This window comes from Malaclemys terrapin, chromosome 11 (genome assembly GCF_027887155.1).
Source record: "Malaclemys terrapin pileata isolate rMalTer1 chromosome 11, rMalTer1.hap1, whole genome shotgun sequence".
In the NCBI taxonomy this organism is placed as follows: domain Eukaryota; kingdom Metazoa; phylum Chordata; order Testudines; family Emydidae; genus Malaclemys; species Malaclemys terrapin.
Genome location: NC_071515.1, coordinates 3,226,415 through 3,244,562, shown reverse-complemented (window position 1 = coordinate 3,244,562; position 18,148 = coordinate 3,226,415). Strand labels below are relative to the sequence as shown.

Below are 18,148 nucleotides of genomic sequence, written 5' to 3'. Positions count from 1 at the left end.
TCACACCTCAGCCACCAGCCCAGTGAGCCAGCTGTGTCCCTGGCACTGTCTGGTAGGTGCAGAGTCAGGAGCCGCTTTGGCTGCAGGAGGAGGAGAGCTGGCGCAGTGCTTGGGCTGTGGTTTAGAGCCCAGTGACCTGCCCTTCCCAGAGAGCCAGAGCACATCTGCTCAGTGAAAGGCAGTCACTGCTCCACTCAGTGCCCCCAAACCCATCCCTCTCATCCCCACCCCCACTGCTCAGCCTTTGTTCTCGCCCCCTGGCTCCCCACAGGCTGTTTTGCTCCCACATGCCTCACTCCCACTTTCCTTTTTTAAACAGGTTAATCTCTAGCCCTCATGATTGTGGAGAAAAGCTTGAAACAGTGACCCCTAGAGGCTCTAAAGCCAGACGTCCTCCCGCCGCCCCACAAACCCCTCCCCTAAATTGCATTTTTTAAATCTCATGATTTTTAAGCCATCTCATTATGTTTAGTGCCTGACTCACGAACATTTGGGATTGGCAATACTAAAACCTAATGTGCCATACGGTGGGGGATGGACCTCTTGTAATCATGCCTGGGTCCTGCCATGAAAGCAGATTTGGTCCAACTGGGATTGTTCCCCATTTTGTCTGCCATTCTCAAGGCCCTTCTCATGGGACAGTGTTTCTCAACCTTTGCAGGGTAGCAACCTCTTGTTCAAAGTCAAAATTTTTCACGACCCCCCTTATATTTATTATTCAAGTAAGAGTAAACCATGCCTCAGTGATAAGGACAAGCCAATTCAATGGATTTGTGTGTTTCGGGCAGTTGATGGGGAATACTGGACCTTGAAAGGGAAGGATGTGCAGGGGAGTGGGGGAGCCAGATTCTCCTTGCTTTTGATTATAAGAATATTTTCAGTGTTTTATGGCCTCCTGATGAGAAACATTTTCCTGGGCTTCCGAGCGTCGAGGCTTTACCTGCTCCCTTTGTCTTGTTCACATGCCAGCTCTCTGTGTGATCTGTAGAGGGGAATCTACTGGAGAAGTTTGTTCAAATTTCACATTTGCCACATACAGCAGAAAATTCCCGCTCTTTCGTGTGTCTACACTGTAATTAGAAACCCATGGCTGGCCTGTGCCAGACTTGGGCTAAGGGGCTCAGGGTAAGGGTCTGTTTAAGTGTTGGGACTTGGACTGGAGCCTGGGCTCTGGGGCCCTGCAAGGTGGGAAGGTCCCAGAGCTGGATCTGGAGCCCAACGTGAGCCCAAACGTGTACATCAGAAGTAAACAGCCCCTTAGCCCGAGCCCCGCGAGACTGAGACGCCCAACCACGGGTGTCTAATTGCAGCAGAGACATATGCTCAGGAAGGATCCCGTCTGATTAATATTGGAGCTCTTTTCCTGTTCATGTTGAAAGTCCTGGCTGGTTCATCCCCATGGCCTCAAGGCAACCTGATTTGCTCAGTGGCCTTTTTTTTTTTTTTTTTTTTTTTAAGCCATTGAAATGACAACATCAGTGTTGGTGCATCCCTGTTTCAAGGGAGACCAAGGGCTCTGGGAGAAAATAGGTCACATGGTCTTTGTCCCATGTCACGTGATTCCCATCCTGAGGCCAATGAGGTTTAGAACCCTCTGTGCTTTAGAACAAAATATCACTGTAATTTTTTTCTCTTAGCATTTTTCATCTTTTCCAAACGTGAAAAGGGCGACCATCTGTCTGAAACCCGCATCAAACCAAATCATTTCTAAAGCAGCTGTTCTTCGGAGGTAAGAAGATTTAAAAGATCGTATTGGTGGAAAACCACTGCTGTTAAATAACTTCTCCTACAAATAAAAATTAGTCAGAAGCATGAAATATAAAGGTAGTTTTCTATACCAAATGGGATAAAAGAACTTTGAAGTCTTTTAAAAGAGGCTTCTTAAGTGAACCTCTTAAGAAGGTTTCTTTAGACATATTTAAAAATCTATGATAAGACAGCCATGGTAGTATAGATTTAGAAATGGTTACAGTTTTAAAGAGAACAAAATGAATAGAAAGTCAACGACTTGAACAATTTACATATCTTAATAGCTATTCTTTTACTCTTTTTTATAACCAAGTGGGATAGTGAAAATAGTAATTGTTTTTACCTTGGTATGATGTAGAATTTATTTCCATAACCTACTGTTTTAGCAAATATTTTGATATAATAAAGATAATGTAATAGGGTATTAATATGACCCGTCCCAAGTATTAAATTAGAAAAGGCTAAATATGCCTATTAAATATAATTTACAGTACATCCTTCGTATATTGTCGATAATATGCACCTATGGAGCACAAATAGTATGAAAACAGAACCGGCAATATTAATGTATTGCATCTGGAAATGGTAAAAAGGAAATGATTAATTTTGGTATGACAAGATAATAAAAATTAAAACGTATAATAAGAGACTTTTATCGCTTGTGAATTAAAAACCTTTGGTTCATCATTCTGAAATGCATGCATACAATTGTCTGATATTTACCATCTTTATGTCAGTGTCTGTAATTCCTTTCAAACAATGAGGGAATATATTTAACTAGATTTTGGAAAAAGAATGCATTTTATTGATAGCATTCTCTTTTCCTTAAAGTTAAAGTATGTTACGAAAGGGTCTTTTGCTTTAAGATTAAGTTGTACCTTAGATAAATTGTTTCTGATTCCAACATGTTCCTATTATATATTGTTATAACAAGTTAAGTTTAAGTCTAATGTTAAAATTTCAGAAAGTCAAATATTTATTTTTTAAATAGTGTTGCATAGGTCAGTTGTTCAGAAATCCTAAAATATCACCCTTGAATTCCAGAGATCTTTAGACAATTGCTTGCAGAAATATTTTTTCTGTACTTCAAATCTTCTACAGTATGTCATTTAATTTTAACTTGACTGGACTATAATACAATTTTCTGTCACTCAAAAGTCATGTGAAAATAACTCAGAAACAATGACTCTTCAGCACTGCAACTAAGATACAATGAAGGTCAATGATTTTATAGACAGATATCTCAAAGATGGACATTTTCCTGCATTTCCAAATTGAAAAATCCTGAAAAGTTGTAACTTTAGGGAAATATTTTGTGTTATATTTATGACTACACAATTTCAATGTTGTGCAGTAATTATTTTTTTAAAAAGTCCCGAATCTCAGATTTTTCCCTGTTTTGAATTTTCTTTTTCTGAACATTTTTTAACATTCTTTGATTTAAAACTAGTTTTTTATTTCTTTGTCCTGAATGTTATGATAAATGTTTTCCTACTCTGGTTAGATATTTTAAAATATTAGTTTCATTGTGACCTCCTTTCATCAAAATAAAAAGAAAAAATCCTCTAAAATGGATTGAAGACCGTTTAAAAGTTTGTATTTGTGGTGGGTGTGTAAATTCCCTCATTCCCCCATATTTCTGTACCAACAGACTAATTTTGAAGCACAAACTGTCACAAATTACGAGCACAATATAACTCATGATACAGAATGCACATTAACAAAGTGTATTTTGAAATGTTGGAAGCTGAGTTTACTGATGGAAGGTTAAAAAACCTATATGTCAGTGCAAAAAGACACAATATTTCTTAAATTGCAAAATGTTTCCTACGTTAAAACAAGAATTACTGTGTTATCAGTGGTAGTTTATGTGTCTCCTGGTGGAAAAATTAAACTGTAGCTCTTTCTAGAGTGATGTGATCTTTGGTTTTGAGTTTAAAAATATGGCATCCCATTTTGCTAGAAATAAAAATGCATCAGAATGAGATGGTGTTTGTCTTCTGCTAGAAAAATATAGCGCCCTACTGCCCCGGATGATTCACATCTCCCAAATCGTGAGAATTGTTTGCTGAAATAACATGAAATGTTGACAACCCATTAATTGCTAGAATGGAGTATGCATTGCTTCCTCATCGCTGTTCTAGCTATTAGATCTTTCCATTTTCCATGACCCATATGCCTAAGTTTATTACTTTATAAATGGAGCAATATGTGATGAACCAAAATGTATATTCTCTTCTGGATTATTAATTTAAAACCATTCAAATTTGTTGGGTATAGAATGTCATTAGTGGATGAGGTTTTTTGTGTTGCTTTTGCTGTGGAGAGTGCAGAAGGATGTTTTGCATGCATACGCTGTTGATTCTGCTGATGTGTTTTACTGTCCAGTTCCTTAACAGTTAACAGCACAACGGATTATTTCTCAACAAAATATTTAGGATTGTGCCTACTGGCTAAATGGATATGTTGTCGCACCAACATCAAGGGTGAAAAGGGAATAAGGAGCTGCTGAAGGAACATAGCATATCTTGGAGGTGTGCGTGCGTACATGCGATCAGTTTACAATGGCATGTTGCAGCATGAATGACTTGAATTTACAAATTACCACCTATACTCCTTTTAAAAGCTGAAAAGGAAAAATAGTTTGATTGAATTAATTTCAGCATCCCAATATGAAAGCTGTGTCTGTTTGGGGCGCCTACCAGGAATGTCACATCCCTTATTTCCTTCTGTCCTGCCTTTACCATAATATATAGAGAGAGGGTTATGTGCATAAGTGATTTTTTGGTTCATAGGCAATTAAAAAATAGTTTCACGTCAAACTGAAGACTATTTTTTTAAAATTATTGGTGAATCAAAAAGTAGGGAAAAAAGTTGTGTTTTGATGTTGAGCTTTTTCCCCTTCTAAAACTTAAAAAAAAGGTAATTTCAAAATGAAAAGTTGTGCCAATCGAGCAGCTGACGTGCTTCGTTTAAAAAATGTCAAAACAAAACATTTCAACTTTTAAGGAGAGTTTTTTGGTTTGTTTTTCAACCAAAACAATTTGCAAAAATCAGCACATATTCGTGAAATGTTTCTGTTTGACTCAAATCTGCCTTTTTCACCGGAAAAAACTTCGGTATAAAAATGTCTCCCAGCTGTCTATATATCCCCTTTCACCACGTTTTCATCTTGTGTGAACAGGTCACACACAGATTCCATTTGTAAATGTCTTAATATTCAGAAAATGGATCATTACACGCAGCGCTTATGCATTAGGGACATGCTATCAGATGCCCAGCTTCACCTCCTCCCCTCCCTGTTTGGGTCTTTGGGCTGCAGGGCCGAAGGGAGGGAGCAGTCGGTGCAGGGATTGTCTTGTGCACGGCCCTTACACTGCTGGGCTTCCTTCCCCCACACTTGCCTAAGGACCAAGCACTATCTGCGGCCCTGATCCTGCAAACACTTAAACACATCTGCAATTTTACTCACATGAGTAATCCCCTTTCAGTCAGAGGGACTCCTCGCATGAGCAAAGAAATACAAAGGCTGCAGCATTGGCAGCATTGCACCCTTTCTAATTAATAGCCAAGGGCTTGATCCTGAAACCCTTACTCATGCGAGTAACCCACTCACTTTACTTGGCTGATCCTTAAGGAATATACAGCATTACTAATTAGCCATCCTGGTAACCTCCCTGCCCAATGGACCATTGAGTAGGTGAGAGTGGCTTTGGCTCCCACTAGATTGGGGTGAAGCTGATTTTGCAAACAGATCAATTAGTCGTTGGTGTATTTTGCCCACTGCTTAGACCCGGGGGTAGACAGGACCCACTACAGGAAAAAGGAAAGAGGAAAACAAAATCTTCTCTTGATTTTAATCTAGGCTGAGATTTAGCTGAAGTGAAAACAGATCTGCAGTGACAGTTTTAGAGCCTGCTGTCAGGGTCTGACTCGAGCGTGCTCGGCGCATGCACCCTCAGCAGCTGAGGGGTGCATAATGATTTCCCAGATACATTGTCCTTGCCAGCAAAATACAGACATGATGGTGTCCCAGTGAGCTACCACTGCTTAGATGGCTCTGCATCGCCCTGCTTTATGACCTTTGTCTTAAAAATTCAGTGTGTGCTACCAATTTAGTCTCTGGTATATGCAGTCCTAGCCCTAGGAGTTACTAACAAACCTACGTAAGGGCTGCCTACACCACGGAAGGATCAGATTAATTTGTTGTAGTCAGTGTCCCTTGCATTCTGCTTTTGCCAAAATGCCTAGCCGGGACAAACCGATAGGAAGTGGTGTCCATAGATGCTGGAACGAGGGGTGTTGAGGGTGCGGCCGCAGCCCCTGACTCGAAGGTGGTTTCCATCATAACCAGGGTTTACAGTTTGGTTCAATGGCTCTCAGCAAGCCCGCTGTACAAATTGGTCCAGCCCCCCGGTGATATCTCTTTTTAAAATAGGGTTTTCTGCAGTGCAGGCTGCTTAGCTCTGTGCTGCAGTGAAGTTTGGGTCAACTGATTTCTCTAAACCCTTATTTTTCCAGCAGCGTTTCATTGCAGATACCTGCTATATCCTATATCAGCCAGAGGTTCATTTATACAAAGCCAGTTGTGCTGAGTGTTTAACGGTAGGAATGTAGTAAACAGACCCTCACCACTGTATTCTTTTCTGCCGCTCTTCTGCCTATATCAGGTCAGATTCTCAGCACTCGATCTGTCCTCTCTGCAGTGCCTGAGCAGTGTGAAGAGGATGTAGTCTGGCTGCAGATGGCCAGTTGAGAACTCCCCAGATGGAGGGGAATTATCAGCCGGACCTGCCTCCTACACTAACTTTGCCCTCACCCCAGACACAGGGCATGGGTCGGGGGAAAGAAGGGGGCATGCCGGGGTGGAAAGCAGAGCTCTCTACAGCAGTTCTCAGCTGCCATATGGTCCCTCAGGGACTGTAGCTAGCTGCCATAAATTAGAGCAACTTCCAGGCTGCTCTAACTCACCCTGGGGCCTGGGCTGGGGCAGCTAGAGATCAGGGAACTGTAACCAATTTCCTGACATTCACCCTCTGCAGTGATCAGATCTTGATGCAGGTAAGAATCTGACCCTTAGAACTCACAGAGGTTCTGTCCGCTGTGGCAGCTGAGCCGAGTGGGTGTTGTACCAGTTCCCATGCTGTCTGGCAGTCACTCAGTGGTAGTGGATGGTCACTGTATCATACCTTTTCAGTCTAGGGCTCTGTGATTGCGTTAGTCCATATTCATGGCTCCACAGCTAACCCCGCTGGCCTCCTGCCCCGAGTTTCTCTGTACCCTGACACCGATAGAAACTCCTGAAGCACTGTTCTGTGGGGGTACATGGGGGGGCAGTAGGGTGTAGGAGTAGGGTGGCCCAAGGAAAGAAGCGCTGACGATCCTCCACAGCTGGGCCCAGCACTCACACAGCGTCAGGCTAACAGGGCTGCTGTATGGTCAGGGTCCCTCCCAAGGAGAAGAGGAGTTTCCCCTCTGGAGCTCTGCACGCAAGAGTTGCCAGCAAACAGGTCTCTCTTTGTTTTTAATCTCTGCATCTTAGTGAGATCCTGCTCCCATCCGGTGTGACCTGCCTTGTGGGGGTGGCTGGGGGGGCGCCCATCCCTCCCATTGTGCCGGGAATCGGGTTTAAATTCCATAGCACGGTGTGGTGTTGCTGGGATAATGTGGTAATGCCTGGTGGCCTGCAGAGCTGCTGGTGATGTGCTTGTAGCACAGGGTCTTAGCGCTGTCTCCTGCCAGACCAAGTGTAGAGGGTAAGGGAGAGCACATGCTCTTGTGCCCCGAGATCTACAACGTAAAGAAATAAAATGCCCCTGCGCTTGCCCTTGTTGTAATAGAAAGGGTCACAGTCAGCCGGAAGGAAAGAGCCGGGCTGTTAATGATCTGGACTGCAGCCAGCCGGGTGAGCAGCTAACGTGACTCCATGGGGTAGTTGCTCTCTGAGTCCAGACAGCACTTGGCTCATGTGCTGGAGATGTAAGAGGGGAGTAACAACATCCCCTTTGGTTCCCTCCCTCATTGCACCTCCAATATGGGAAATGGCTTCAGCATCTGCTTCCCAAAGACCCTTCACTTGCAGTCCCCAAAAGAGGGTTAGCTTGATCCTGCCCTAGAGTTCTACAGTGGGGTGCAGGGGGCAGCACAGACATCAAGCCAGCTGCAGAGAGCCCCTCCCAAATGCAGTCAGGGCTCCGGCACTTTGAGAGGCTCATGCATGGTGCACACAAAGAATGACCGAGGAGCTCCCAGGGCCTCATTAGAATCTTGCCCCTCTGGTTGTATCTGCAGTGGTGAGAGTGAGCCAGGCCTCCAATGGCTCCCTGGAGAACCAGTACTGCCGCTCCACAGCTCCCTTTGGCTGGGCTTGCCAGGGGAGAGCACACAGGAAAGCAGCCTGACAATCCCTCTGTTATGGAAGCGTGCGTGTGTGTGTGTGTGTGCGTGTGTGTGTGCGTGAGTGCACACATGCACAAACACAGAATGGGTGTGTGCATCACTGGAATCCAGCGTGTCAGACTAATTGCTCCTCAGGGCAGGTATAGTTAAGGGGAGCGAACATGTCAAAGATCATCACCTTTGTCATCATCGTCACCACTGTTGGATTTTGAAATGGTATTTTCAGGCCCTTTTGGCTTTCTCCCCTGCATTCTGCCCACTAGTCTGTCTCTGCCAGGGACACGTCTAACCTTCCAAATCTCAGAGCACCTTGAAACAATTAAACGCCCAGGATACCAGAGAATTGCCCCCACCCCAATAGAGAATTATTCCTCCCCTCCCCTCCCTAAAAATATTACACCAGTCTGATCTCAGGAGAGGTGGCATTGAGTCCTGAATGAGTGACCGGTCCAAGGTCCAGCATCTCCCGTATCTGCTGGGATGGAAATAGAGGCATTCCCTCCTCAACCGAGAGTACAACACCTGCCCGGGCTGGAGAGGGCAGACTGCAAAGCTGCCAGGGTCACATTCAGAAACGCTGCTTTACATCCCGAGGACGGGGATGCAGGGCTTAGCCCTTGCCCATCTTCTCCAGATTTCTGTAGCTAAAGCGGCACATGCGTTCAGACCTGGTCCATGTTGCCAGGGATTAAAAACAAAGCGAGATGAAATGAGGTAGTGAAGATTGCTTTGCTCTCCGGATGAGAGGATTTGAGGAACATCGCTCGCTCAGTGGATTGAGAGCCAAGGAAGATTATTGGGATGATGTTGCCTATGGATTAAAATGAGAACGGTGAATAGGCTCCAGCAGAGTGAAATGATGGGGGAGTCCCAGATGGGGAGGTCGCCGGGTGGCTGTTTTGTGTCCAAGCTCACAAGGGCTGGCTCCTCACCCTCTCTGGCAGCGTGGGGGAGGGGGTGCACTGCACAGCACTGAGGAGAGCTCATCAGTGGAAGCGAAATTGAACGTATTTTAAAAACATTTTAAAATTGGACTTGGCAAGACGGATGGTGTGAAGTGCGGCTCCAGAGCCCTGAGCGGGACTTGCAGAGGGGGCAGGACCGACTGCCACTCTGCCAGCGCAGGGCCAGATTCTGAGGCCTTTGTGCAGGGCTCACTCTGGCCAGCTCCTACAGAGGGCGTGGTGTACGGACGAAGCAAGAACTCACATCCCATGGTGAGCCCCAGCCTCCTGGCCTAGAGCTGCTCCTACCAGGCAGTCTGCGGAGAGCTTAAAACAAAGGACATTTCCGCAAAGAAACATCTTCGTTGCTGAAGAGGACGGATTGGCCATGCAGGCAAACCCTTAAAGCAAGGCAGTGTCCAGGGAAGGGATGGCTCTGGGACCTACCTGAAACCCTATACAGTAGAGTCAGCATGTCCACAGACCCATCCCGCTGTGTGGAAATAAGTCTTATCCCCCCCCCCCCCCCCGCCAGCATATCCGGGACTTGCCATCACAGTATAACACAAAGCTCTGACCTCAGGCTTCCCCACCGGAGAACAGCCCCTCAGGCAGGTGGCAATGCAAGCAGACGCCTGCTGACGATGGCGAGATGGGGGTGAAGGCGTTCTTTTTCAGGGGGATCAGGAGGAATGTGGGGTGCTCTTTGTGTTATTTCTTGTTAGAGGCCAGTAGCAAATGATTCCCCGCTCCCCACAGCAGTAAGGAGGAAGCAGGTAGGGATTGTGACTCAGAGGGATGTCTGAGTAAGAGCGACTCCTGGGGCGGTGCTGCGGATGCACCAACCTGGGCCTACGGCTGTGCACAATCGACCAGCGACAGATTGGTATTGAACGGTGACTACTGTGTACAAGGTGTGTATCGCCACAGTCTCAGTTCAGCCCCACCTATCTCCTGTCCTCCCCTGCCACTAGCCTCAGAGCTCCCTTCATCCCCTCCCGCCACGGGCTCCGGGGAACTTCCCAGGATAAGGCCCTGTGTTCAGTTGCTTCGAACTTTGCCCAACTTTAACCGTCCCGACTGAAACGTTCCACCCAGGGCCTCTGCTTCAGGCTGACCTGCCTGGGGAACGCTTCAGCTGTTTCAGAGAACCAGATTATGAAAAAAACTCCATTTTTTTGTTTTGCTCATATTAACAAAACGGTCGTAAGTTTTTATTAGTATTATTATGTTAGAGGCTTTAGCACCCTCCCTCCTTTTGAGCAGGGAACTGAATTTGGCCAGCGGGCAGGATTGCCAAATCATTGCTGAAATATTACAGAGCTCATGCCAGAATTGTCAGGGCCTTGTGAGTTCCCCAGAGCTCCCGATACTTATCAAGCAGCACCACTATCAGTAGAGTCGAAATGGGAAATGAAATGATTCCATCTGGACAGCTCAGCATGTAGGGAGCAGAGATGAGTGAGGACTGAGGAAGTTCAAGGTGTAGGTGGGTCTACACACATGCTAGAAAGGAGATCACTCCTCGGTGCAGAGGGGAGAGACTACAGATTAGCTGTATATTGAGATCACTGATGTGATCTTGCATTTGGAGATGCAGCCAATGTGAATCCAGGACTAAAACAACAGCTCGTATCATGTAACTCCTCAGTGCTTGGGGTTATTAGGATAAACTTTCTAACTATAAGGATAGTTAAACTCTGGAATAGCTTCCAAGGGAGGTTGTGGAATCCCCATCATTGGAAGATTTAAAAAATAGGTCGGACAAACATCTGTCAGGGATGGTCTAGGTTTACTTGATCCTGCCACAGTACAGGGGACTGGACTTGATGACTTCTCGAGGCCCCTTCTAGTCCTACATTTCTGTGATTCTATTATTTTGGGTAGAATATAGCTTTTCACACTGTTTGGAAAGGTTGCATGATGGAGGTTACAGAGTTTTGTTTTTCCTTTTGTCACTCTGTCACTTTTCCAAAATCGGCGATATTTTCAAAAGTTAGAGTAGGGGAAAAAAGAAAACAGTTATTCATTCTATTGCACTCAGGGGTAAAAAAGAAAAAAGGGTGAAAGAAAAAAATTTAGAATTATAAATATATATATTTTTAAAATTCATTTAAAATGTTGACCCCCCCAAAAATAGTTCCAATAGAAACAAATTTGAAATTTTGAAATAGTTCACAACATTGATTTTCCATTTTCTGACCAACTGTGCTCTCAGTGAAGAGTTTGCAAATCTGTCGATGGAGTCAATGGAACATGCAGCTGATTCCCTGCACTGCCCCCCTCGTTCATGTGCAGCAGTACTTTACTCTGGAGGCTGGTGTCATGGGCTGATCAGAGGTGAGCATCGACAGCTCAGTACGGAATGAGAGATAGTAGGTGTGTGGGGCGGGACTGACAGTGAAGGGCCTTCAGATTGAAGACAAGCAGCTTACATTTGATGCACTAGAGAAGGGGGGGGCCAGTGGAGGGATTCAAAGAGAGGAGCAATGGATGTTGCAGTAATTGAGACACGAGATGATGAAAGCTTGGACGGGAATTTTAGTTGTGTGGATGGATAGGAAAGGCCGTGTCTTAGAATCAGCAAGATTTAGACATATCCTGGATAGGAGGCCCTAGAGAGAGGTCTGAGTCCAAGATGATGTCCGGGTCATGGCCCGAGTGACGGGTTTGATGGTGGTGTTGTGATTGTCCACGGTGCTTGAGAAAACAGGGAGCTGGGAGGGCTCCGGGGTGGGATGGAGTGGATGTGCAGCTGTTTTAGCCATGTTGAGCTTGGGCTGACAGCTAGATATCCATGAGGAGATGTCAGAGAGACAGGGCAAGTGGAACAAGGCAGGCTTCACCCCACACTTGCAAAGAATCTCCTGCCATGTTCACAGTCTGTTGTAGGCAGTTTTATTGTCCAAACCTAAACAAAGCCATTCTTCAGCTCACCCTGCGCTATGACCCCCTTGACCTTTCCGGTTCTGACTGCCTTCCCCTCCCAGGGGATTGTGGCAGTCCCACTGCTCCTGTGCCTGTTCCCAGAGCACTGCCACCCAGGGCTTGTCTCCCCGGCGGCCCCTTTTCAGAACAGTTCCTCTCAGGTTCTCACTGCCTCCCCGCCCGTGGGAGCTCTGCTGCTCCTGCTGCCTGCAACTTCCCAGCTCTGACTCATGGGATCCTCCTCCTTCCCCAGGTCCAGGTGCCTAGGCTGCAGCTCAGTGCACTGGCCTTGGTCCCTCTGGAAGGGCCAGTGTCCCTGGGAGCACTGAGATTTTAGTTTGGACAGGAGGAGACTGGTCTTGAGGAGACAAGTAGGTCTGTGAGTGGGTAGTTGTAAAGCAGAGACACTTGGAATTCCTGGCAGACTTCACTGTACCAGAGCTTAGTACAGATGGGCCCACACAGCCCTGGCTGAGTCCCCCTTGGGGATGGTCACCACTCTGCTATATTAGACCCAGCCTTTGTATCGCACGTGATTCCAAGCCAGCTGGTCTGGGCCACATCCAGTCACTAGATCTGGCCGCTCACACTCCTGGGTGCAGATCCGCCATCTGGCACCTTTCCTTGGGATGTGGAACTCTGCCATCCAACTGTCCTAGGCCCTGACACCAGTGCTGACCCCGCCCCCAACTCCCCCAGACACTGATACATCCCCTCCCCTGAGTGTCACCCCAATGGTTTATAGTTTAACCATATGGCAGGTGAAGTAAGGAGCATGCAGACTCTGCACAGTGGTTTCTAAACCCACAGTAACCTTTACACTCAGAGCGTAGATGAGTGACTCTCCCCTCCCTAGTCTGTGCTCACCCCTCTGCTGAGCCCCGAGGCCCAGGCCACGTGTCAGCAGGTAGGCCGCTCTGCCTCCTGCAGTCCTCCTGTTTCCTAGTGATGCTTGGCTGGTGAGATAGAGAGACTGGAGTCTGTTCCCTCTCTCATACGATTCATCGACAGGCTTTAGAGTCCCGGTCAGGTGGCTAAAGACTCTCACCTCTTGGAGATGGATTGGGAGAACCAGTTTCTGGTCACTCTCTAGCTAAACCATTGTTCCCATAGGGAAGAGTTGTTCAAATGTGATGGCCCCTTGACGGCATTCTCCGTTGGGGCAGATACCCAGATCCCAGGCCCCCTAACACCAGAGGGATGTTACAATCCTGCATGGCACTTACAGGATATAATGAAGGTCATCATCTAAGCTGCATTCAAAATGGAGGCTGAAATACAACATGGCTTTCCAAGACCCAGACTGGGGACACAGATATAAACCTTGACTTGTCAAGTGAATAAATAGTACTTTGGCAACCGTTGCAAGATGTTCGGCTGCATGAGGAATGGGATGGTGAATAATATGGAGAATATTACCATAGCATTGTATAGCGCAGTGGTGCAGCCTCGTCTGGCATTCTGGTCACCCCATCTCGCAAAGGATAGGACAGAACTAGAGGGGTTCAGAGAAGGGCAATGGGGCCTGGAAAAACTCTCCTATGAAGAGAAATGAAAAAGCTGGATTGCTACATTAAATAACAAAAGTATCCAGAATTATCACAGTTAATACTAAGAAAGAGAAGTTGGGAAGGGATAAAAACCTTGTGCTTCAGGGTTTAAGCCGATGCCTAACAGTAGAGACCAGGATGAGGGCGAATGTGGGGGCTAATGTGCTGCTGCAAGTTCTTACATGTTCCTCTGAGGGCCTGGGTCCTGACCACTGTCAGAGATTATATGGACCTCAGCTCTGATCCTATCTGTCAATTCCTAGGATCCAGTGGAAAATGAATTTCTCTTATGGAACTTTTCATGTGGAGAGATCGGCCCCTTTCAAACCCCATAACACTGAGTCTCAGCACAGGTTTGCAATAGTTTTTCATTGTGTTTCAGACATCTCTAGCTAAGGGCAGGTGAGCACCTTCCACACAATCAGTTTCCTGCTATGGAACCTGTTGCGGGAGCTGTCGACTGTCGTCTTCTTTTATTTTCCTAAATTCCCCAAAGCGCCAGAAACCCCTCCCCACAATCCCCATTTTCTGGCTCAACCATGTACATTTTCTTTTTGGAAGTTTCACTGTCCCTTAATATTCCACAAAGGTTTGTTCTCCTGGGGGAGATAAAATGAGAAGATCCAACTCGACGTGCACTGTCTTCTGGGTGTGATTGTGCCACCATTGTTTGCCTGGGGCAGGCCCTGCCTCTATGGCTAATCCCACAGGTTCCAGTGGGGCTCCTTGTACAATCCGGCATGAGAAAGGGTGGCAGATGTGGTCTCAGCACCAGCTCAGAGCTCTTGGCAGGCAGAGTTTGGTAAGGTCAGGCTTTGTTTGGTTCTTGTGCTAGTTTCCTGGTTGATGTAGGAGCAGTAACAGCCTTCCAGAAACTCAGGCTTGTTGGTTAGAGGAAGATTTGGTGTATGCCTACGATGGGCATTAGCGAGAGGAAGACAGCAAGTGAGCTGCATATGGAGGGACTCTGCTAAGTGTAGCAAAGATTTTTAAAAGTGCAAAACCAGCAATGCACTTAAAATGTGGTTATGGTCTGCATCCAGCTCAGGGGGGGCCCGTCACCTTCCATGGTATTAATAATTGTCAGCCAATGTGGGCATTGTGTCCCCTCCATGACTCGAGCACAGGACACCTTCTTGGGATGGAGCTCTCTGAAGATCCTGCTATCCCTGCTAGTGTGTTGGAGCTGGAGGGCCACAGCATCGTGCTGGGTGAGATCTGAGGCTGGGGTATCTGGTGCATCAGCGAATTAGCCATGGTCCATGGAATCATCTCTTGCAGAACCACGTGGAGAGCTGTTAGCTCCCTCTGGGTTCCCTCCATGTTTCTGCTGCACAGTTAGCATGTAACCCAGCCTATGGCTACACAGCTCCTGCAAGTGTCGAGGGAAGGGAAGTGGAGCTATGCAGAAGACACCAGCCACGCAGGACCGCTCCTGCTTCGGTGGTTCTAGGGAATTCCCAGCTTCCAGGAAGGGTTTTCCTGCCTTCTCCCTTTTCTTGGCACAAGGTGACAAACAGCCCAGTATTATTCTAGGAATATCCCTTATACAATACTGTTCCATGGCCTGACTTCAGTTGGGCAATAGCAAATGTTTGTTTTCATAAATTTTAATGGAAAAATTTCATTTAGGCAAACCCCCAATTTTCCATCAGAAAAAAAAATCTGGATGGAAAATTTTCTCCCAGTTCCACTCTCAGTGCAACTGTAAGTTCCTGGGGAGCACTGAGATCCTATGGAGATAGGTGCTGTGGGGAGGGATTCGCAGAAGTGGGAATGATAGCTGGAAACCGTCTTTGCAGCATGAAGATGGCTAGTGTTTCATTTTTTCAAACCTTCCAAATGAATTGAGCATGGGGATTTGGAAATAGGCCCCCAATGGGCCTCAGGTTAGTCATCCTGGTGGGGAGGAGGAAGGGATGGGATAGATCCCCACGGATCATGTAAATCATAGAATCTCAGGGTTGGAAGGGACCTCAGGAGGTATCTAGTCCAACCCCCTGCTCAAAGCAGGACCAATTCCCAACTAAATCATCCCAGCCAGGGCTTCGTCAAGCCGGGCCTTAAAAACCTGTAAGGAAGGAGAGTCCACCACCTCCCTAGGGAACCCATTCCAGTGCGTCAGCACCCTCACAGTGTGTACAGGCATGCTGCTTATTTTCCTAGCACCCTGAATACTGATTATAAAACTATTGTTTTCCTCTAGACAGATTCCCTGCAGAATTCACTCTCCCTTTTTAACCTGGGTGGTATTTTGTCCCTTGCAGTACTGTTTCCAGGGCTGCTTGTGGGACTGAAAAGGCAAATACCATCCCAAGGAATTATCTCTACATTAGGCACAATATACAAGCCTTGTAGAGGCAAGCTACACACTCGCTGAACTGTCAAAAGCCCTGCCCCAGCAGGTGAACATGGGGTGGCTGTGTTCTGTCCCCACCTCTGGTTCCTCGCAAACCCATAGAGAAACCACAGCACCATGTCCCCTATAACTCCAGGCTGGGGTTTATGGGTCAGGGTGTAGTCCATGCACCTGCATTGTAACCTACATACATCCTGCCCTCCTTCTCCCCCCCCCCATGCAGATAATGTGTGTCATTGCAGGAACAGCCTGGACAAGAGAGGATGGGGATAAAGCATAGCACTGGGGCTAGGGCTGGTCAGACAGTGGGCATCCAGTGGGCCAGATCTCAGTTCCATTGAAGTCAGTGTCAGTTTTGTTACTGACTTCCTTGGGCCAGGTTTTGGCCCATGAAAACAGCTTTTATAATGTGAATGGGCATCTCTCCAACCTCAGCCTGGGCCCGGACCTAGCCCATTTCTATTGACTGTGAATTGGAGCTGATGGCCGGGCACCACTACCCAATCAAACACTGAGTTGTGAAGCCACAAAACGCAGGCCTTGCAAGCCAGGCTGAGCACTGGGACCCCTTTCTAAATGCACACACCGAAATCCTACTCTGATTTTACACAAAATGGCATTCCCGGCTGGGACCACAGAAATACGGTAACTCTGCCTTTATCAAATGGATGCTCTGTTTTGGACTATGCTCCACTGAGGATGGCAGTAGATTTACACTGCTTTACACAGCTGGGCTTCGCGTTCAAGAGTCTCTGCAAGGGAACACGGCCTGCCAGGACGAGATGGAGAAAAGCAAAGAGGGCTGGTCAGTCAATGCAGCATGGGATGGGAGTCAGTGTTCTGGGAAAATGGCTGGATCCAGTGAGTGGAGAAGGCAAAGTACTTCAGGATTTAGTGTCTGTTGAAGCTAAACCCCAAAGAAGGTCTTAAGGCAAGGTGTGACGCTAGGCTGTGCACATGTATAACGGAGATGGGCTAGAGTTTTGTACTGGTGAAACCCACTCGGTCCTTTTAACGAAGGACTGTGCCTTGCTCACAGCGTTGAGCTTGGAGTTGTCCCCTGAGGATACAATTTATTGCAAGGTCCTGTAGGCAAATACACCTCTAATAAACTCTGTCAGTTTCTGCTAGCCTGGCCCACACACTAGCCGATGTGGGTACTGAGCTGTTAAACACAATATGTCAAAGTGGCAGTCTCCCTTCCCAAGCCTTTCCCCGGATGGTTACATTTGGTGAGGCAGCGTCAGCATCAGCTGGACCTCTCTGCTGCCACAGTGCCGTCTCTGACAGGAGTGCAACTGAAAGGAGATTCATGAAGCGCGCCTGTCACTCAAGCTGGAATCCACTGTGGGGGTGTTGTGCCATTGGGGCAGAAGCATAGATAATGACAGCACTGCAGGGCTCCTGCACCAGCCTCACCGCACCCAAACAGCCCTATCAGACTGGTATTGTCCTCGCTCAGTCCCATCCTTTAAAAGGACACCAGGAACGTATTTTCTTAAATAGCTTTTAATATATTTTAATTTCTAAAGTTCTAGACCATTGCTTCTCCAATGGACCTTGTCCATTTCACATTGCAAGGACATGAGGCTTTTCCTTCCCTGCATTTCTTATAGTGCTGACCACCCCCCAGTTCTTTTTGTTTACTTCTTTTGGGGGGCCCAGTGTCACTTCGGATATCAGGGAGCGTGTGCAGTGCTCCGGCAATAGTGTTTTCATAGGTGTTAGGGCCAGCGGGGGCCTCTAGTCTGACCCCAGGCTGTCCCTCTGTGATCCTGCAGCCATCCAGCTGCCCTGGCCATGTGTGTGTGTGTGTGTGTGAATTTGTTGCTAAAGGGCATCTCCTGAAAAGTGACTTGTGACAATGGCATTGTAGGGCTCCATGTTTGCCCCTCAGTGACTTCCTCTCCAGGGAAACGAAAAGCATTTTTTTCATTCCTGGCCCTGCAAAACCAGCCTGGGATCCGCAGCTTACCTGTATCCCCATGGCTGGCACACCGTCACCAGCGACCAGGGTTCTGCCATGTGAATGGAGTTTGCAATTCTCTGCTGCTGGATGTGCCACACACCTCTCCGTAGCGGTGGTGGCTTTGCTGTGCTAGAGAGCATGCCAAGTTCTTTCAGCCAGGAGACGCAGCAGATGTGACCAGGTTCAGCTCCATTCACTAGTGGCACACTGGGGTGTGCTGTTGAGGCCCCACATATGGGAAGAGGTGGTG

General features: G+C 47.1%; 1 protein-coding gene across 1 annotated transcript in view; it reads left to right on the top strand.

Moving 5' to 3' along the window:
* Positions 1-1,653: 1,653 nt before the first annotated feature.
* Positions 1,654-18,148, top strand: part of PCBP3 (poly(rC) binding protein 3) — a 111,248-nt gene continuing 94,753 nt past the window's right edge. The window contains exon 1 of the mRNA XM_054044196.1: positions 1,654-1,729. The gene's annotated coding sequence lies outside the window, so the exon portion shown is untranslated. The remainder of the gene's footprint in view (positions 1,730-18,148) is intronic.